At 44.9% G+C, this 19,322-nt stretch overlaps 1 protein-coding gene across 1 annotated transcript in view; it reads right to left on the bottom strand.

The window, feature by feature from the left end:
- Window positions 1–15,884, bottom strand: part of LOC137611931 (contactin-associated protein-like 4) — a 56,877-nt gene extending 40,993 nt beyond the window's left edge. Inside the window, exon 1 of the mRNA XM_068340107.1 lies at window positions 15,817–15,884. The gene's annotated coding sequence lies outside the window, so the exon portion shown is untranslated. The remainder of the gene's footprint in view (window positions 1–15,816) is intronic.
- Between the last annotated feature and the right edge of the window lie 3,438 nt (window positions 15,885–19,322).

Raw genomic sequence — 19,322 nt, 5'->3', positions numbered from 1 at the left:
TTTTACAATGGATATTTTTGTCATTAGAGAGCAGATGAAGGACAAAATAAGTGCTGCTGGCTTCTGGAGATGCCGACAGCGTCAGAAAACAAACCACAGAGAACTCGTGGATGTAACCTCCGCGTTTCAAGCATTATGCACATTTAATTCAAGTGTTTTAAACGTGGCCTCCGCTCCTCTGAAGATCCTCCTGACAGGCCTGACAGACAGTCATCCTCGTAGGAGGTAGAGGAGCCCTCTGCGTGAAGATGAGGTGAATTACAGCAGCCTGGGGAGGAGGAAGAAGAGGAGCGCCTGGAGCTGTAATCCCTGAGGTAATAATGATGGTGAGAGGCGATTCTGGCGGTGGAGACGCTCAGCAGGGAGAGAGGAGCAGCAGAAGAGCTTAAAAACACCCGACCAGGTCTCCCCACGGCGATCTGGCGTTTACAACGTGGACTAGAAGCAAGAAAACACCATCAGTTTGGGGGGGAAGAGGAGTGAAACGTTGAATACCTGCTAGACTCTGAAGATTGACATCGACCCCGGCTGTGGAGCACGGAGCGCCATCCTGAATATTAAACCGCTGCACCTCTCCCTGTCCTGAAAACAAACGCCCCCTCTTTTGTCTATCCGTCATCCTTGACGTCTCACGGAGGCTAAGAGAGAGAAAATATTCTTCCTCTAGTATTTACATTTCATTATTCAAGTTAACACAAGAAGGAGAAAAAAACTTGACATTTCTGAACAACAGAAAGAGGTTTGCGATGTCGACACTCGCGGCAGAGGATACCAAACATTTGTGCGACATTTCCGAGGGGAATAATGGAGGGTAACGCTGGAGGGATAAAAGGTGTCGATCAAGGGAGGAAAACAAGGGAGAAAAGGGGTTTTTAAATAAGAAAAGAGGCAAAAGAGGCAGCGTGACACCTCCGCCTTTAAGACAGGAAGAGATCATTGCTTCCTGATGGGTTCTGGTGGATCTCTGCACACCTGTGCTAACATGCTAACCAGAGCTTCGTGTTGTGTTCATCCTTATTTTCTTTGCTTGATAAAGTCATTTCATTGCAAAGTTATGAAAATGTTTGATGAAAGAACTTAAGATATTGACATTTTTGGGTAAACTTTTGCTTTAACTCCTTCAAACTATGTCAAAATAGCGCCCTACACCACCGACCATGCTATTGACACTTGAGTGATGGAATATGGCTTTCCATCTCAATAAAATATCCTCCCAAAGGATGAAAGTTTAATCGTTGTGGTAGGAAGGATTTAGATGGGAGAGGAACCCCTCTCCTTCGACCCATCAATCCACCCACGCTGGCAGTTTTACCATTCAGGGTGAATAAACTGTGAATCTGACGGCAGTAAAAAAGTCTCAAAAGATGAAAAAAAAGAAAAAAACTTTGGAGTGCCGAGGCCTTGGCCCTGTCAAGCGCAATTAATCACCGCTGACATGATCGGCAGACTGATGCTCAGAAGAGGCGAGTCCGCAGCCCATTCACCCCCATTGTCCACGGCTTTACTGTTCCTGAAAGGCAAGTTACCCAAAGAGTCCATGACGGAGCTCGAGACCCTGAATACCGATGAGCTCCATCCATCACCTCCCAAACAGCAGTGAACAGACGGCCCGGCTCTTCAGAGCTCCGCGAGCCCACAAAGAGCTGAGCGCCTCGCCGCAGGAGGCAGCCGACTCATTCACGGCGTCCAGCAGCCGGTCGGATAATGAGGCTCCAGCGACGGTTGTTTTTTGCCCCAGAGCGCTAACAATCATCCTGGAGTTGGAAACGTCAATGTTCATTTCACTCATCTGCCCATCTTAAGCCGCTAATTTGACCCAGACTGGAGGAGATCCGGCCTGAAATTATGAGAATATGTTGAACCGGGCGAGGATGTGCATCATTACCATAACCAGGATAAACATCTTTAAATGTTTATCACGCCGGCCTTGCCAGAGAATTGGACATGTTATCGAACATGATCAATAACCGGCTCGTTAAATTGTCCTTTATAATGAGTTGATCGATATTGGTCTCATTAATGTGTTTTCTGCGCACACGCAAAACCCAACGCCATTGACGGCTAAATATTTCAGCGTATAAATTTTATTTCTGATTATTTAATTTGTCAGTGGGATGTGGACCGATGCGTTTTATGTCACGCCTCAACTATGATTGGCTGAGACATCAAAACACATACTTGCAGGAGGCGATGTAACAAATTTACATCGATGTTACAAAGCCCATTTAACAAACGAAGTTACAAATTTACCCCCCACCTCCCAAAAAAAATGCCAGAAGTAAGCTAAATGCTAAAGCACTCAAGCTAGAAAGGAACATTTAATAGAGAATTCTTGTTCCAAATTGTAAAAGTTTGGATGCTGCTGGACTCTCTCGTTCTATTGGTCAACGACTGGTTTGGATGATTTCAAGATGTTATTATTTTGTTCCTCGATGCCATAAAAAGAACCACAACCCTCAGCTCCTGCTTTAATTAAGTAAAACAAAAGCGTTCCTCACCTCTTTTTTTTTTTTTAATTAAAGAATTAAAAGTCGTCCTGGCTTTGACGTTAGTCTGAAAAAGCATCGCTAGCTGAGAATAAAAACAACAGACAAAAAACAAAACAAAACTCCAGCGATGGACTGTTTGGTATTTTGTGTACTTAATCCACATTACTGCGTGTGAGATTGACATTCCGCTGGTGGTGGTGATAACATGCTGATTAAAACTACTGAATTATTCAGCAGGAGTCAGTATCTGTTCTAAAGCTGCCTGTCCTCCGACTTGTTAATTGATTAATTGAAATGCAGAGCGCTACACTATGCTAACTAATACCCCGAAGGTAGGAGCATGGCAGCAGCTCTCCTCTCCTGGTTTAATTAGCATTGCTTTGACACATAATTAATAGCACAGGATGAGAGAATCTGATCGGGCCTCACACCGGCATATGGCCTCGGCGACTGCAGCCGGTTAAATCTGAACGTGTTGCTGCAGGAAGAAGCACGTTGAACACAAACCCACCCTGGAATGGACATTTACACTATTATCGCACAAATAAAAACAAAATCAGAACCAGTAATTACCAATGCACGGACTGCTGTTGCTACATACAAGCATGTTAATGCAAATGTGCGCCGGCGGTCGCCGCGGCGCCCACTCACGCTGCATGCTAATGCGTCATCTCCTTTGGAAAGGACAGACCCATCATCCTCCGGCGCGGCTGAGCGGAGACGTGAGCGTCTGCGTGGGCGACATCAACCCGATGAAGCCATCAGAAGAGGCGAAGAGCTGCGATGCGCCGGCGTTCGGAACGCTCTTTATCGCTAAACGGCGAAACGAGCCGCGCCCGGACAGGTGAACGGAGGTGCTGAGTCAGCGCAAGTGAAATGAAATTGTCGATGTTGATTTGACTGAATCAAACATCATAATGGAGCCTGAACAGGGAAGCGTACACGCTCCAGGTGTCAGCCGATATATTATTGATGCATGTGATAATTAACAACGTTTAACCCTTGGGGACTGATTGGTACCAAAAGTGACATTTTTGTTGTTTTTATGTTTTTCTTTCCCAATAAATCAGTCAATTAAAAGGCTAAATATATTAAATTTTGCCAGTCATTTTCTTTCAACTTTATTTTCTAAATTCCTTAATGCCTGTCATTGGAAGTGTATAGAATAGTAGATTGTCACCGTGTACACACAGGAACCAATTGGTACAAAAATGGTCTCATTGACTCCCATTATAACCACATATTTTTCATATGCTATAAGCATATATATATATATATAATATATTAATATATTATATATGCATATTATATATATTACTATATACAATAATGCTGACATGTTATAATGAAACATGATCTTCATTGTCTGCAGCAAGCCACTGTCCCCACATTGACCCCACAGCACAGACACAGACCCACCGTCTGTGTTTACTCCTCCTGTTTACTCCTCCTGTTCTTATTTTCGTTCCTTCATTCACAACAACTACCTTCATGAAAGGTGGTTGGTGTGACACAAGGACATGAAAAAGGACATGATTTGTTTTGCAGGTGTGTGTTTACACACCTGCAAAAATATGTATTTCCATTCATCCAATAGGTGAGCGGAGGCTTCTTTTGATCCAGCAAAATTTGCTGGATCAAAAGAAGCCACAGTAGATAAATGGTCGCTTTTAGGGGCCGTTGTTCATTCAAACAATACATGCCTTCCAAACCAGCCAAGTACGGACTCAAAATCTGGGCTTTGTGTGATGTCCAGACCCCTTACGCGTGGAGGCTCCAGGTTTATACGGGGAGGTCTGCGTCAGCTCCGGTGGAGCGCAACCAAGGAATGCGTGTGGCACTTGAGCTCACTGAATCGCTCCAGGGCCACACGCTGACCACGGACAATTTTTTTTTAACATCTTTTCCGCTGGCTGGGGGGGCTGGCTGTGCTCCCCCCGCAGCTCTTAGACAGTAAACAGCGACAAGTGCAGTCATCGTTGTTCGGATTCACGCATGAAGACAGCGATCGTGTCATATGTCGTCGCCCCCCCATCCCAAAAAAACAAAACAAAACAAACGTGCTTCTCCTGAGCACAAAACACCGGGAACCAGAGGTCCAGGAATCGGGGAAAAACCCCCCACAAATAATAATGGACTATAATCGCTGCAAAGGAGCCGTCGACCACCTGGACCAGGTATTTACGCATCACTTATTTATTTCACTTACTGGTATTTATTTACTGTTACTCACTACGTTTGATTGTGCGATATAGCAATAGCCTATGCACTTTATTTCGTTGAATATTTTTCTATTTATCAAGAGGGATGTGTGAAATTGTATGCATATCATTCGTGTAATTTGTTTTTCTTCCGCAGGCTTGTGGCACCTACTCCTGCAGCCGGCAAACGCGCCGCTGGCCCAGGTGTCTTTTTTATCACATGGTCCATGTTTCCTGCTACAACGCCTTCCGTCTTTTCTTGTCTGTGTACCCCGGCTGGAACAGCTCTCGGTCCACGAAACGCCACCTTTTTTTGGAGCAGCTCGGCGCAGCGCTCGTCACCCCAGCAATGGAGAACCGACCGCGGATGCCTAGAGCACCGTTTTCGGCGAGCCTGGTCCGTGAAGTCCAGGGCCGGGCCAATCAAGAGGAAGATGGGGCAGGGGAGGAGCCACAGCCGGTCCCGGCCAAATCACGTAAGACTTGCATATGCTGTGCGCTGATCAGAAGGGAGTGTGGAGCCAGTGCGCAAAGTGTTACGCACATGCATGTAAGAGGCACTACAGGATTATCTGTGAGTCGTGTTTCAAGTGCCAGTAAACATTCATTCTCATTCTCACACACACACACACACACACACACACACACACACACACACACACACACACACACACACACACACACACACACACACACACACACACACACACACACACACACACACACACACAACAACAACAAAACATACCATACCACGGCATACACTGCACAAATATTGTTCTTATGTTCTTATGTTTGCAATTTAATGAATGTTGAAATGTTTATATGTATAATAAAATATATAGTTGTACAAAGGTCTCATTTTTGTTTGTCTGCACCGGACACGTTGCCATGGCGAGGCGCATACAATTTCATGACATGATCCGTTTTGGACCATTAGCCAATGTGTTCATTAACTTTAAAATTCTCTTTCTGTACCAAAAACTAATTATGCATTAAAGTTAATATTGTTACCAATTACTGGCATGGTCAAGGTTGTAATATCTTTATCAGAAATATTTAACCGTATGCAAATTTTTCTAAATATTCCATATTTTGTGTTTTTCCCATTGGAAGAAAAAGAGGGTTGTAATGGCAAATTCCATATAGACATATATAATAATAATAAAAACTTTATATCTATGAATAGGGCTGAAGTAATGGAAAAGATCAGATGCATTGAAAGAAAAAAATATTTCTGTATTGCATGTTTTTTTTAGACTTTTATGAAATGTCAATTTTTTGTCTCTTTTGGTTAAAGTGTTTAGAAAAGCTAAAATTCTCATTGTACCAAAAACTAATAATGCATTAAAGTTAATAATCCTACCAATTGTTGGTATGGTCAAGGTTGTAATATCTTTATCAGAAGTATTTAACTGTGCACTAACTTTTGGAAATATTCCACATTTTGTGTTTTTCCCATTGGAAGAAAAAGAGGGTTGTAATGGCAAATTTCATATAGACATATATAATAATGGAAAACTTTATATCTATGGATAGGGCTGGAGTAATGGAAAAGATTGGTGCGTTGAAAGAAAAAAAAATATTTCTGTATTACAATTTTTTTTCCAGACTTTTATGAAATGTCAATTTTTTGTCTCTTTGGTTAAAGTGTTCAGAAAAGTTAAAATTCTCATTGTACCAAAAACTAATGATGCATTAAAGTTAATAATCCTACCAATTATTGGTATGGTCAAGGTTGTAATATCTTTAGCAGAAGTATTTAACTGTGCACTAACTTCTGGAAATATTCCACATTTCGTGTTTTTCCCATTGGAAGAAAAAAAGGTTATGATGGCAAATTCCATATAGACATATAAAATAATAAATAAAACTTTATATTTATGGATAGGGCTGAAGTAATGTAAAAGATTGGTGCATTGAAAGAAAAAAATATATTTCTGTATTACAATTTTTTTTAACACTTTTATGAAATGTCAATTTTTTGTCTCTTTGGCTAAGGTGTAGAGCCATTTTAATCGGTACCTAAGGGTTAATTATTGTTTAAACAGAAACTCAGCTTTATTTCCCAAATGCATGCTGTGGGGTTAAACCCATCGGTACAAATAGAGTCATTACTGTCCAGATGCTGCAGCTGAATCTGCAGTTCTAGTTTTTATTCCTCTCAGGTAAAAAAAAAATCAACACATTTTGTGGTGAAATTCACACTTATTAACAGCAGATTAACAAATATGACACATTAAATCCAGCGGGATGCTAAAGATTTCACATTCAGCTCCTTCGAGTCACCCAAGTTCATCTCAGGTCAAGGAAAAGTGTTATTCTTCTTCGCTGTATCCGAATACGTTTGTCGCACCTTGCTCGACTCATCGCCGCCCCCCACCGCAGCTGGTGGTACTGCACCATTTAGAGGTAAAACATTGGTTTAAACACACGATTAAGCATACTTCCGTTCCAATATCCAATTTGTAACTTATTGAACTTAAATTAATAAACACTTTGGGGGAAGTGACTTTAAGATTTAACCAACACTATAAACAGATTTTAATTCTAAGCAGAATTTAACAACACATAAAGGAGAGACGGGATCGAACTGCTGCAGTGGAGTTTTTTAAAAGTTCTTTTTCCCGTCTTTTTGTCTGTGTGTGTGTGTGTGTGTGTGTGTGTGTGTGTGTGTGTGTGTGTGTGTGTGTGTGTGCGCGAGTGTGTGGCCTCTTCACACCTTCTCTAAGCCCCAACAGGAACTGCAGTCACAGCAACTACTTAGTTTTACTTTACAGCTATCCTCCCGCGGGAGACATTACAAGATAAGTGCTTTTAAAAAAAACCCTCCTCTCCAGACAATGAGATGTTCTCCATCTTCTTCCTGCCTCTCAAACGCTCAGAGCTCCTGAGGCTGGAAACACAAAAGATACTTAGATTTATTTAACCGGGAGTTTCTGTCGTACCCAGAAGTTGCAGAGACAAACTTTTTTTTTACCTCGACTATAAACTGCAGTCGAAACCCCGACAGACTCAAATGAGAAAAACATCAAGGGATCCAGGATGAAAACAAAGAAAACAGAACCTTTACAGAAAACGATGAAGCTCCTCACGCGACCCAGCGGAGATCAGGTTCTGTCAATCAAAGACATTCGGCGCTAATGTGCTCCTATTATGTAAACGCCTGATCATTAAACATTAAATGAAAGCTGATGGAATGGTTTTTAATCCAGGAAGGCTTAGCTCACTGTGGGATTTAGTGTTGTAATTGTCATTAACAGAATTAAGTTGTTTTTTTTTTATCTCTGAAACTTTGTCTTTTCTCACATACACAAATCCAATGAATGGGCTATGCTATGTACAATTGAACATTTAACATTCATTTAACACTTCATTATCAATACTGAGTATCATTACACAATGTGAGCGGGTGTTAGAATGTCTGACAGACGTCACCCTGCCTTTTTTACCCTGTTTCCTCTGTGTTCTTGTTGTTTTCTTTATCTATTTCTTTATCTATTTTTTTAATCTATTTCCTTTTTTATCTGTTCTTTTAATGTACCCAATTTCATTACTTTGATTAACAATGACAAAGTGATTCTTGAGTGATTCTGAACCTGCATTATCTTGGCGATCTCTAGGGGGCGATGTCACATCTCTGGTAGAGTTTCGTGACCTGAGATCTACTGATCTCCAAAAACCTCTCATATCTGGATGATGATGCGAATCCGGACCCACTGGTGCACCTTATTTGTGTTATTATTATGATTTATTATGATTATTTTACTGGTTTCCTGTTCCTGATTTTGAAGGGGCGTGTCTCTCACCATCCCACCTGAAGGTCGAGATGAACGCCGCTGACATCTGGTGATGCTGATGATGCTCCAGCAGCAGAGGATTGCTCCTCCACAGCTATATTACACGCATTTGTTCCCCGCCTGCCTTTAATTTCATCTTTTCTGCTGAGGCTTGAGGTCCGTGTTTATCTCGGAGTTGATAATAACTTCAGAGAAATTAGATTTTTTTTTTTTGTTTCCTTCTGCCGGTAACGATTTATCACGCTGTTGTGATGCGGCTGGTGGAGACCTGGAGATCTCCGGCGGCCCGTCTCTTCTACTCTGCTACCCGACATCTGTTGGCGTATGTGTTAACCGTTGTTCCAGATTGCGTTCCTGATGACTGATGATCCCGATGCGCGATAAAACCCCCTCCGAGGAACGACGTCTGGAGGCGACGGAGGGGTTAGCATCAGGTGGGGAGTGTCGCCGGTGGAATGTAGTGTCGTTAAAGGAACCCCTAAACACAACAGATTCAAGGACGCTCCAAGATTCCACAAAACCTGCTAGGAGTCTGGTTTGGGTCTGGTTCCATTCTGCTTTCATTAAATGACATTAAATATGCAAATCATGAACTTACTGACTGGTTCAGCAACAAACTTACTGCACAGCCCGGATAAACAGGCGTTCAGGAGTGTCCAGGTTTTGGTGCAGGCATTGTTGTGGACATTAATATTAATTTTAATGCAGTTTTGCCTGACTTGCAGGGCTCTGCAAAATCTGAACATAAAAAACATGAACACACACACACACACACACACCTAAACACACACACACACACACACACACACACACGAAGCCAGCGGGGAGTGAAATTGTAGATGCAGTTGAGAGTTTCACTGCAGGGTGACGGAAAGAGGAAAGTCTGAGCTGGACTATCTCCCCCACCTTTGCTCTCCCCCACCACCTTCTCCTTTATCTCCCTCCAGCTCCACCCCCCCCCCCCACTTTTATCTCATTTTCACCGTCCTAATTCCTCTTTCCTTTTCTCCCCCCCCTCTATCTTTCACGCTGTCCTCCCCATATCTGCCTTCACCTGATCCGTCTTATGAAGTCTGGGAGATGTGAGGAAATTCTCACACCAGAATCCGACTCCTAAACTTTATCCTCCCCTACTTTTTCATTGCTCTTCTTCCTCTTCCTCCACCTTCAGTCCTCCGACCTTCGTGCCAATCACCTTAGCACTGATTAAACTCTTGTCTTGTTGTTGGGATTCAGCCTCTCCCTCCGTTCTTTAATGGCCACTGACTCAGCTCCGTCCTCCTCTTTAATACAAACCGACTGGCTCCGCTCCTCCTCATCAGCAGTCGCTGCAGTCTGCAGAGCGGCGGTCACGCAGCTACGACTTCATAAAAAATTCACCACGGCGACGGCGTTAAGCTGCGATCAGCATCTATTCCGCTGCGTGGGACACATCGCACCACGAGGTGCGAAGTCACGCAGACTCACCGATCACAATCCGCTCATGAACGGGAACGCTGGGCCGCCGCGTTTTCAAGGTGGAACTTGTTCCAAAGGCGGTAGGGCGGGTGAAAATGTGGCATTAACATTCCCTCGACGGTCTCCGGGGGCGCGGCGGCGCCACCTGTCCTCTCCCAGGCTGATGTAGAGCCTGTTTGATCAGTTCCAGCAGGTTCAAACCAGCGCAAAGGATCGTTCCTGTACCCATAATTCCCTCCTTTTCACACCTTTTCATAGACAAATATTTCTGGATCCGTCCGGTTTGTGCTCCTTGGGTTCATGGAGTTCTCTCTTTTTCGCTCCTTCCTGTTCCACGATGATTCATCAAATTAGTGCTGACTCACCTTTAATGACTGTTTACTTGCTTGTCGTTGCACACATTCGTAGAGTTCGAGTCAAAGTCCGTCTTAAACCTGGATTAAAAGCAGGTGGAGATAAACTGGACTATCTGGAATAAAGTCGGCTCCACCTTCTGTGACCTTGAGGAAAGGTCAGCAAGTCTTCACCCGAAATCGGGGAACCGTCCTCACTGATCCTGACTCACTTGATTCTGACTTAATAAATCCAGACTCATGACCGGTGACTCCATCAGTTTCCCTCCGCCGTTCCGCTTTGCCTGCACGCATTTCCATAAGTGGCAGTGAAGAAGAGATATGACAGGGATTTATCCCGGGCTCCCTTCTTCTGCATCCTCTCTGATGCTGCCCTCTCATGAATCATAAAGGAGGCGGGAGGGTTCACCACATTCACAGCCAGCGGTTCATATTCACAGGTTTATGTTCTTCTCAGTGCAAACAGCCACTTGGCTGAAAAGCAATAAATTCCAACGAGACAGGGCAATGCCACACCTGCAATAGGCTGCTGGATTTCACCAACCTCAGCATCTTTTCTTTGCCAGATTAACCCTGGAGGACATTCACGAGCTCAGAGATTTAATCAAGTGCTCCTAATACCCCACCCCCACCCCCTCCCAGGAGCCCCCGCAGCTTAAATAACCAGGATGGAGTCCCAACCTTGATGGGCTCTCATTGGTCCACGTCGGATCCTCACACTGAAGGATGCTGGACTGGAAGGTTTGTGTGGAATCTTGATGTTTGAAACATCACCTTGGGTTCAAAGGTCACGTCCCTGCTCACAGGTGAGCCCCATCACCATCACACCCAGTAACCATCCAGACAAACCAGTGTGCAGACAGGCTGTTAAAGGAGATTAAAGATGATCTCCCATTAACCTATGATCACACCCTGGGGGCGGAAAAAAAGAAAAAAGAGACAGAAAACTGGATTCAAAGCGGATGGTTTGATCGGTGATTATCTTTAGTTCAAAATGTTTTTACATCGTCGTTTCTCCCTCGATCTTTATTTGTTTGGTCAAAAAAAAAAAAAAAAAAAAGAACGAATCATTTTCCACGACGGAGGAGCGGAGGAAGGGATCTACAGAGGTCGTTCTGTCATCTTCGGATGCCTCTGAAATCCATATATGAAACGATTTTATTATTAATATCGCACCAGGCAAACGATTTCTCCGTCACAACTCCACCAATCAGCCGTCGCGCCTCGGAGACGACGCGTCGGTGTGAAGGAAGACACACAAACGGCCCGTGACCTCCCATAATTCAGCTCCTTCGCTTCGCTCTGACAAACAGCTTCGGTAGAGACCTTGCCGTCGGCGCCGGCAAAACGCCGGAGCAAATGGCGTGTGGAGAAGAGTCATGGATGATTATTAAGTGATGAACAATAGGTGAGCTCTCTCAGGAGTAAACAGCTGAAGGACAACAAACAAACGAGTTTCTGCTGCTTTCGGTCGATGCCGTTGAGGCGGCGGACGCCGATCCGATGTGGAGATCTATATCTATCAACACTTTTATTCCTAACTTCTTTTCCGTGTATTTTCTTTCTACCCTTTCAGTTTCACACGATTTATTCATGATAAATGGAGCCAGCTTTTCACCTGATTTTCCTTTCCACGTGTTTTAGGTTGATTTAATATCTTCCAAGGAAATTCGCAGCTCGATCGCTCGCTGCTCTTTTGGCTCCTTCCTCCTCGATTAAACATCTTTACTTAGTCTTAGTGCTTTCTGCGAGGGGCTGAACTTATGTTTCCATGTCGACTCGCCAACTTCCTCCTTTACTGTCTGCGTGAGTCGTTCAGCTTTAAAAGCCATTTCATTTTAAAAGAAAATCAAATCAGACCCGAGATAACCTCCTCTTCCTCCTCCTCACACGCAAATGGATTCTCTTGCTTTTGCTTTTATTTCATCTACTGAACAAACACAAGTAAAAGACGTAATTATTTTATACGGCTAACTTGACAGCGTATTTTCACCTGTATCTCTGTCTGACCCCGCAAGAAACCCTCTAGGAAGCTTTGTTGCGCCTCCTCAGGCCTGGGGTGGAAATACAGGTGAAATACGCTGTCAAGTTTTTAAAAAAAATTGTAAATAAAAAAAAATTAATATTTTTTTAAATAAAAAAGGTTAATTAAAAAAAAAATTTTTAAATGTAAAAAAAAAATTGACAGCGTATTTCATCTGTATTTCCACCCCAAGCCTGAGGAGGCGCTATGTAGCCTCCTAGAGCATCCCTTACCGGGTTTCGCAGAAACATCTTCATAGAAATGTGCTGACGTAAACTTTGACCTCAAAAGAATCAAAAGAATCGTAGGAAAGGCAATTAATAATAATCCGTGGAATAAAAGGAAGGGTTTGTTTCCACAAGGGTGACGGTTGTTGTTGTCTACTGGAGGATTATAAAAGGTGTTTTTAACAGACAAATCAAAGACAGTCTGAAGTGGACTGTGGGAAATGTCCGATCCGGTGGATTTTAGCGCTGCGTTGCCTCATCAGATCGATGCTGAACACATTCCTCATCCCAGAATGGAAAAGAAAAGACGAAAGTACCGAGAGAGACAGAGATGATGAAACGGATGAAAACGACTGAACAACACGATCTAACTTTCCAATTAGCTTCGACATAAACGAAGCCTGCTGTTAACGGTGCAGGTGGGGGATTAAACGGCGTCACGCCGCGATGAAGACGACGTCACGCCAAAACACAGGAGTACAGTGGCGACCTTCACACTCGGTGAACACGTATGAACACGACTGGCTCCGACGTGACGGGTCGTTTCTGCTTTGGATAACAGCTGGACGGTCTAAAAAAGTGTTCCAAGGGCTGCAGAGAAAACCTGACAACACAGCAGGACTAATGAGGAACTAATAGTGGAGGAAGAGTCTCTAAAGTTTATACTCAAAACATTTCAGGAGAAATCAGAACGAGAGGTTACTGTAACCAAGATTTTTTTTGTTTTTTAATCAACCAATTTTTATAGTCAATTGAAATAAAATCGCTTTTAAATTCAATTCAATTCACTATAAAAATTGGTTGATTAAAAAAACAACAACTCGATTACAGTAACCTCTTGTTAATACGTTTCAGGAACCACCTGCAAAAACGAAAAGTCTGCATTATAGCGAAAAAACTATTTATTTTATTATTGATGGTAATTTAAATGTTTATGAAAAAAAATCAGCGGTGTAGTGAAGCCGTGCCTGTTGATGCCCGAATATGCGAAAAAAATTTCTGTATCGTGTTTTTATTTTCCATCTGGGAGGAGTTCTGCGCTCCTTCACCCTCGCGTTTTCTTATTTCTAACATTCCCGATTATCCGTTTGAGACGGATGCTAATATGCTAACAAGTTTGCCGCCATTTACCACAGAATCAATCATTTACTTCCCAGCAGAACAAACTTTTCTCGGCTCCTCCTGTCCTGCTTTTAGAGTTTAAACGAACATCTGATCCGAGCGAGGAGCTAATCCAAAACACACACACCGATTCTATCCTGCTGTTAATATCAGAAGGCGATTAAACGCGCTGTGACTTTACTGCCCCCGCGGGGGGCTGTTTCACACTTCCTTGAATCTCATCACCAAACACACCTCCCGGCCTTTCTATTCCTCTGACTTAACAAGTGATCGGACGCCGGGGCGGCCAGCTAAAATATGTATTTCTGCTTTGTTTCCGTTTAGCGGCGCCTCCGTAATGAACAGCGAGCGTCTCCAGAGGGGGAAGAGATGTGATTGTGGAAGCCAGCTCCACTCCGCAGCCTTAATTTATATGCTGCTGTGGTTTATGTTCCGTGCATGATGAGTGTGCTGCTGGGTGTCGCCGGGAGATAAACAGGGCGATAGAGGAGAGGGAGGAAGACGAGGTGAGCAGGGACGACCGACGGAGAGGAAGAACGATGGAGCAGAACCTGGTTTCTGTAGCTTAATGGTTATTTGGGTGGGTGATGATTGGTCAGTACCTCCTTATATGGAGGTCAAAAGGACCTCCTCATGGAGGTCATGAGACGCCAAATGTTAGCATTTTAGCATTGGTCAAACCTTCTCCTTGTTATTTAACACCAGTCTGGAAGAAGAGATCCGGTATCGTCGGATCTAACCCAGATCCGCTCCGGCACGTCGTGACGTCGCGATCATTTTGATCACATGACCCCGAGGTTATTACCAGGCCACATTCATCACTTCTTGCCAAGTCCTGTGCAGCTTTATGACCGATCCAAAGCAATACAAACAAAAAAAAAACGCTGGAGGCGTGGAGTATTTTGACGGAACAAAAAAAAGAAAAAGAAAAAGTTAATTCTGACTGTTTCAATCCCTGGAAAGGTGACGAGACCAAAAAACCCCCTCATTCCGAGCATCAGTGCGGGGGTTTAGTGGCTTTACTCTCTAACACGGATAAAACTGAAGCATCAGCAGCAGTTTTGGGTCTTGAAATCCTCTTACAGCGACGGCACAGAAACAGAAACCTCTCTGGCAGGAGGAGAAAAGAAGAGAAGAAGCCAAGAAAAACATGCAGGGGGTGGGAGGGGGGAGATAAAGGGGGGAGAGTGATGGAGGAGAGATCCAACCCCGCTCAGCAGCAGCTCTCTGATTCTGATACAGCGGGGGGTGGGGGGTGGGATGCAGGTAGAGGAGATACAAAGAGAAGAAAGTAAAAAACCAGGAGAGGAGGAGGAGGTGGGAAAAAAAGTGTTGGCAGGGAAAAACAGCAGGAGAAGAACACGAAGAGCAACGAGAAACAAGAGTGGCAGGAGGAGAAGAGGAGTTTTCAGCAGATTGGAGGCAGTTGGGGAGTAAAGGAGAGGAGCAGCAGGGGGTGAAGGAGCGGAAAGCCTTGAGGAATCCGTCGTTAGCGCCACGCGTCACGGTGACAGACAGCTGGAGCTCTCCTTCACCGAACCTCGGAGGTCACGGCTTCCACCTACGCTCACCTCTCCAACCCCCCCCCCCCCCCACACACACACACAGACACACACACACCTTCACACTAACCTGGGCCCTGGAGGTGTCCATCACCCTGCGCGGAGGCTGCAAATCAACCGCAGCCGCTTTTTTTGTTTTTTTTTGTTTTACGCACGATGACGCGTTTGGATGAAAAACATCGTTTTTGTTCTGACTCTGAGATTTAAAAAAAAAGAAAGTGTTTCCAACATTCTGTCCCCATGATGGAACCTCATGTTTCTCATCATGTATTTAAATTAACAGTGAAGTAAAAATCGTCTCAACACAGCTGGAATGTTGTTGGAAAACACGATTCTAAAGCAGTCGTGCGTAACCGGGAGAAATTACGCAAAATGTGAGAAATATTTGTACTTTAACCAACAGAATTTAAAAAGCAGGGCTGCTCTAATAAATCTCAGGAGCATCTTTCGGGTGTTTTTGAAGGAGGACGGACCCCCGTTTACAGCCGCTGCTGCGGATCCGCGCTGCCCGGACCCCCCCGCCCCCCCACCCCGCTTCTCCTCCGGTGTAAAAGTGGGAAAAAAGCGCACAGCCCGCTCACCTGCTCCGGTTGTCCCATGCGAGCTGGAGAGCTGCAGGGCGACCCACACGATAATCCCCACGACTCCTTTAGTCCACAGATCCATGGTGAGGCGGCTCGGGGTGGGGGGGTGGGGGGAGGCTGCGGAGACGTCCGGTGGCTGCCGGAGGGGAGATAACGGCCAGGCGCTCTCCTCTCCAGCTCCGAGAGAGAGTCTCCTCTCTCCGCCGAGTGGAGGGGAGAGAGAGGGGAGAGGGAGGGGGGGGGGAGACAGGGGAGGGATGGCGAGGGGGGGGGGGGGGGTCAATGAAGTCTGTTGTGCAGTTTGTTGTTTCCTCGTGGATCCGTGGAGCGACCGGGCGCGGGGAGATTATTTGTCGTGAACCCCCCTCCCCCCCCCCAAAAAAACCTGATCAGAGGCCAGACGAGTGACGTCATCAGGTGAAGGGTCAAATGTTGGATCAAACGACTCAGGTGTGGAGGACGCGCGCGGCTCTGCGGAACGAGTGACGTCACTGTTATTTTAACCTGTTAGATTATGATCACAGGTAAAGGTGTCCATGACGGCTGTGAACGTCACGTGACCTCTTCTACCTGCACACCCCCCCCTCCCTCACATGTAACACCTGGATGTAGATCAGCCCCCCCCCCCCCGACTGGGATCTGCTGCTGCCCTCAGAATTTAATCCGGATTAAATCCACCTGTTCACACAAAGTTAGTCAGGTAGTTTTTCTAGGTGGTAAAATAATCCAGGAGGAATCAATCCCCCCCCCCCCACTTAAAAACCTGCTGGGCTGGTTGCCCCTGACAACGCCAGCCCCCACAGACTCAGCATCTGGACTGAAGGCTTCATCAGGAGAGGGTGGTGTCAGGAAGAGTGTGTGTGTGTGTGTGTGTGTGTGTGTGTCGGATGAATAGGAGGGAACTCTGGGGGTCACCAGACAGGAAGTGCAGATTTATGGGGGGGGGGGGGTCGTCCAATCGTGTTACAGGATTCATTCAAATAAAGTTCTGAGTCCAATCAGAAGCAGTGATGCTGAGCATCCTCTGAGGCGCTGAAGCTAGGCTGCTTTCCATGCAGCTCATGTCGCTGGTTGCAGACCCCCCCCCCCCCATTAGCTCAGATGCATCCCTGTTAGCGAACAAGAAAGGGGGGGGGCTCTCAGTGGGGTTTTTGTATGTTAAAAAGGAAAGACCTGAAAGCAGAGAGGACGTCAAGCTGGGGTGGGGGGTTCAGCGGTGTGGGGGGGGGGGTCTGGTAATGAACCCGGTGTGAGAGGAAAGGCAGCAGGGAATTAGATGATAAAAAAAAAAAGACCTGGGGGGGTTCAGTTAACTCTGCTGAATCGGAGAAAAACAAGGGATCACAGTATCCAATCAACAGGAGCCTCACACACCTCAGTGGCCCACGGACACGCCCCCCCCCACACACACACCACCACCACCCACCAACCCCCCCCCCCCTTTGGAAACCAGCTGGCTGTGAAATGTTCAAATCAGACGGATGGGCGATTTTTAAAGGAGGAAGCAAACAGGTGATCCAATGGAAACGACTTTGGGTCTCAGATTGGAACCCCCACCCCTCACACGAGTTTTCACCATGGGGGGGTCCACAGAGCCCCACTTTCCTTTTGTTAACACTATCATTGACCTGGGGAGAATCCACCGTCTGTTGAAGGGAAGATTAAGAGGGCTGATAGCATCTCCTGGCAGCTGTAAATAAGAGTGGACCACAAAGGTGTGTGTGTGTGTGTGTGTGTGTGTGTGTGTGTGTGTGTGTGTGTGTGTGTGTGTGTGTGTAGGTTTGGGGGGGGGGTGGCAGGTTCGATTTCAAAGAGCTCTGAGCTGAATGCAACCAACCATCAGTGTAAAATATCATCAGAACCAGAAGAAACTCCAGGTTTTATTACCATCGGTCTCACCTGTGTCCTCACCTGTCTCACCTGTCTCCTCACCTGTCTCACCTGTCTCCTCACCTGTGTCCTCACCTGTGTCCTCACCTGTGTCCTCACCTGTGTCCTCACCTGTCTCCTCACCTGTGTCCTCACCTGTCTCACCTGTCTCCTCACCTGTGTCCTCACCTGTCTCCTCACCTGTCTCCTCACCTGTGTCCTCACCTGTCTCACCTGTGTCCTCACCTGTGTCCTCACCTGTCTCCTCACCTGTCTCACCTGTCTCCTCACCTGTCTCCTCACCTGTCTCCTCACCTGTCTCCTTCTTCCAAACCTCTCCTGCAGCTCTGAGCTGAATTTTAACGCTGATAAAACATTCGCTGCAGGATTTTTATTTTTATTTTTTCATTCTCTTTGATTGGCTGAATAAATATTGATAAGACACACTTTCTCATATCGGTCCGCCTGCTGGAGCGTTCTCTCTGATGCGAGCCGCGTCGGTAATCACATTTATTTTGTGCCCAATATGAGCTTCATTCAAAGATCAGAGTTATTCTGATGTGCTTACAGTTTCATTTACTTTAGATTCCTCTGACAGCAGAAAACAAGTCTATTAGCATCGTTAACCGTAAAACTGAAAACTTTACTGCTGAGATCGTCCTGAAGGTGGTTGCGTGACGCTCCGGCGTTCTGATGTATTTAAGATCTAGAAAAATCCAGATGAGGTCCTGCTTTTCCGTCTCGTCCCGAATAAATCTTCATTAGCGGTTTAGCGACTCGTGAGCGTCTCCTCCGACGGGGACATAAAGAAGCGTCAGCCGGACTGCCGCCGCATTAAGATGCCAGATGAATGAACGCTTTAAGCAGCGGGAGACAACATCACCGCCGTCTCCCATGATGCTCGGCGTAAATCAAAAGAAAGGAGAAAACACACCGAGCAACAACAAGGAAAAATAGGGAAATAGAAAGCAGGCATGTTAGAAGACTCCTCTCCCTTTGGAGTTGAAGGCCTTGACCTCCTGAACTGAATGATGCAGCAGATTAAACGTCTGTTTAATCTCAAATTTAATTTCAGTTTAAAATTCAAATGTAAAATTCAGCAGTTTGTGATATTTAACATGAAATGATGAGAACATTTTGATAAATATGTTTTATTTACTTATGTATGTATGTATGTATTTATTTATTTATCTATTTATTTATTTATTTATCTATTTATTTATCTATATGTGTTTATTTATTTATCTATCTATTCATATTTATTTATTTATCTAATTGCGTTTATTTATTTATATTTATTTATTTATTTAAGTTTCCCAACATTTTTCTGCATTAAACAGGAGTTCCATATTTGAATTGGCTGAACCAGCTTGGCTCCACCCACTAGGACAGGTGGCTCCACCCCTTTATCTAATGCAGACCAATCCGCCCGGTTCTGTCACCCCATTGGTGTTTATGTGATGCTGCTCAAACTCCAGAGTTTTCTGCTCAGGGAAGGATAAACGATCCCAGATGAACGGATGCGTTCATGACTCAGTGGAGGATTTAGTGATTTCACAGATCAGAACATCACAACTGTTTTTCTCTGCGTCTCTGAAAACACAAACCTTTGACTGAAAACACATAAAAAAAAC

Source organism: Antennarius striatus, chromosome 18 (genome assembly GCF_040054535.1).
Source record: "Antennarius striatus isolate MH-2024 chromosome 18, ASM4005453v1, whole genome shotgun sequence".
NCBI classification, from domain to species: domain Eukaryota; kingdom Metazoa; phylum Chordata; class Actinopteri; order Lophiiformes; family Antennariidae; genus Antennarius; species Antennarius striatus.
The sequence above is the reverse complement of the archived record's forward strand: the minus strand, read 5'-3'. Positions and strand labels throughout refer to the sequence as shown.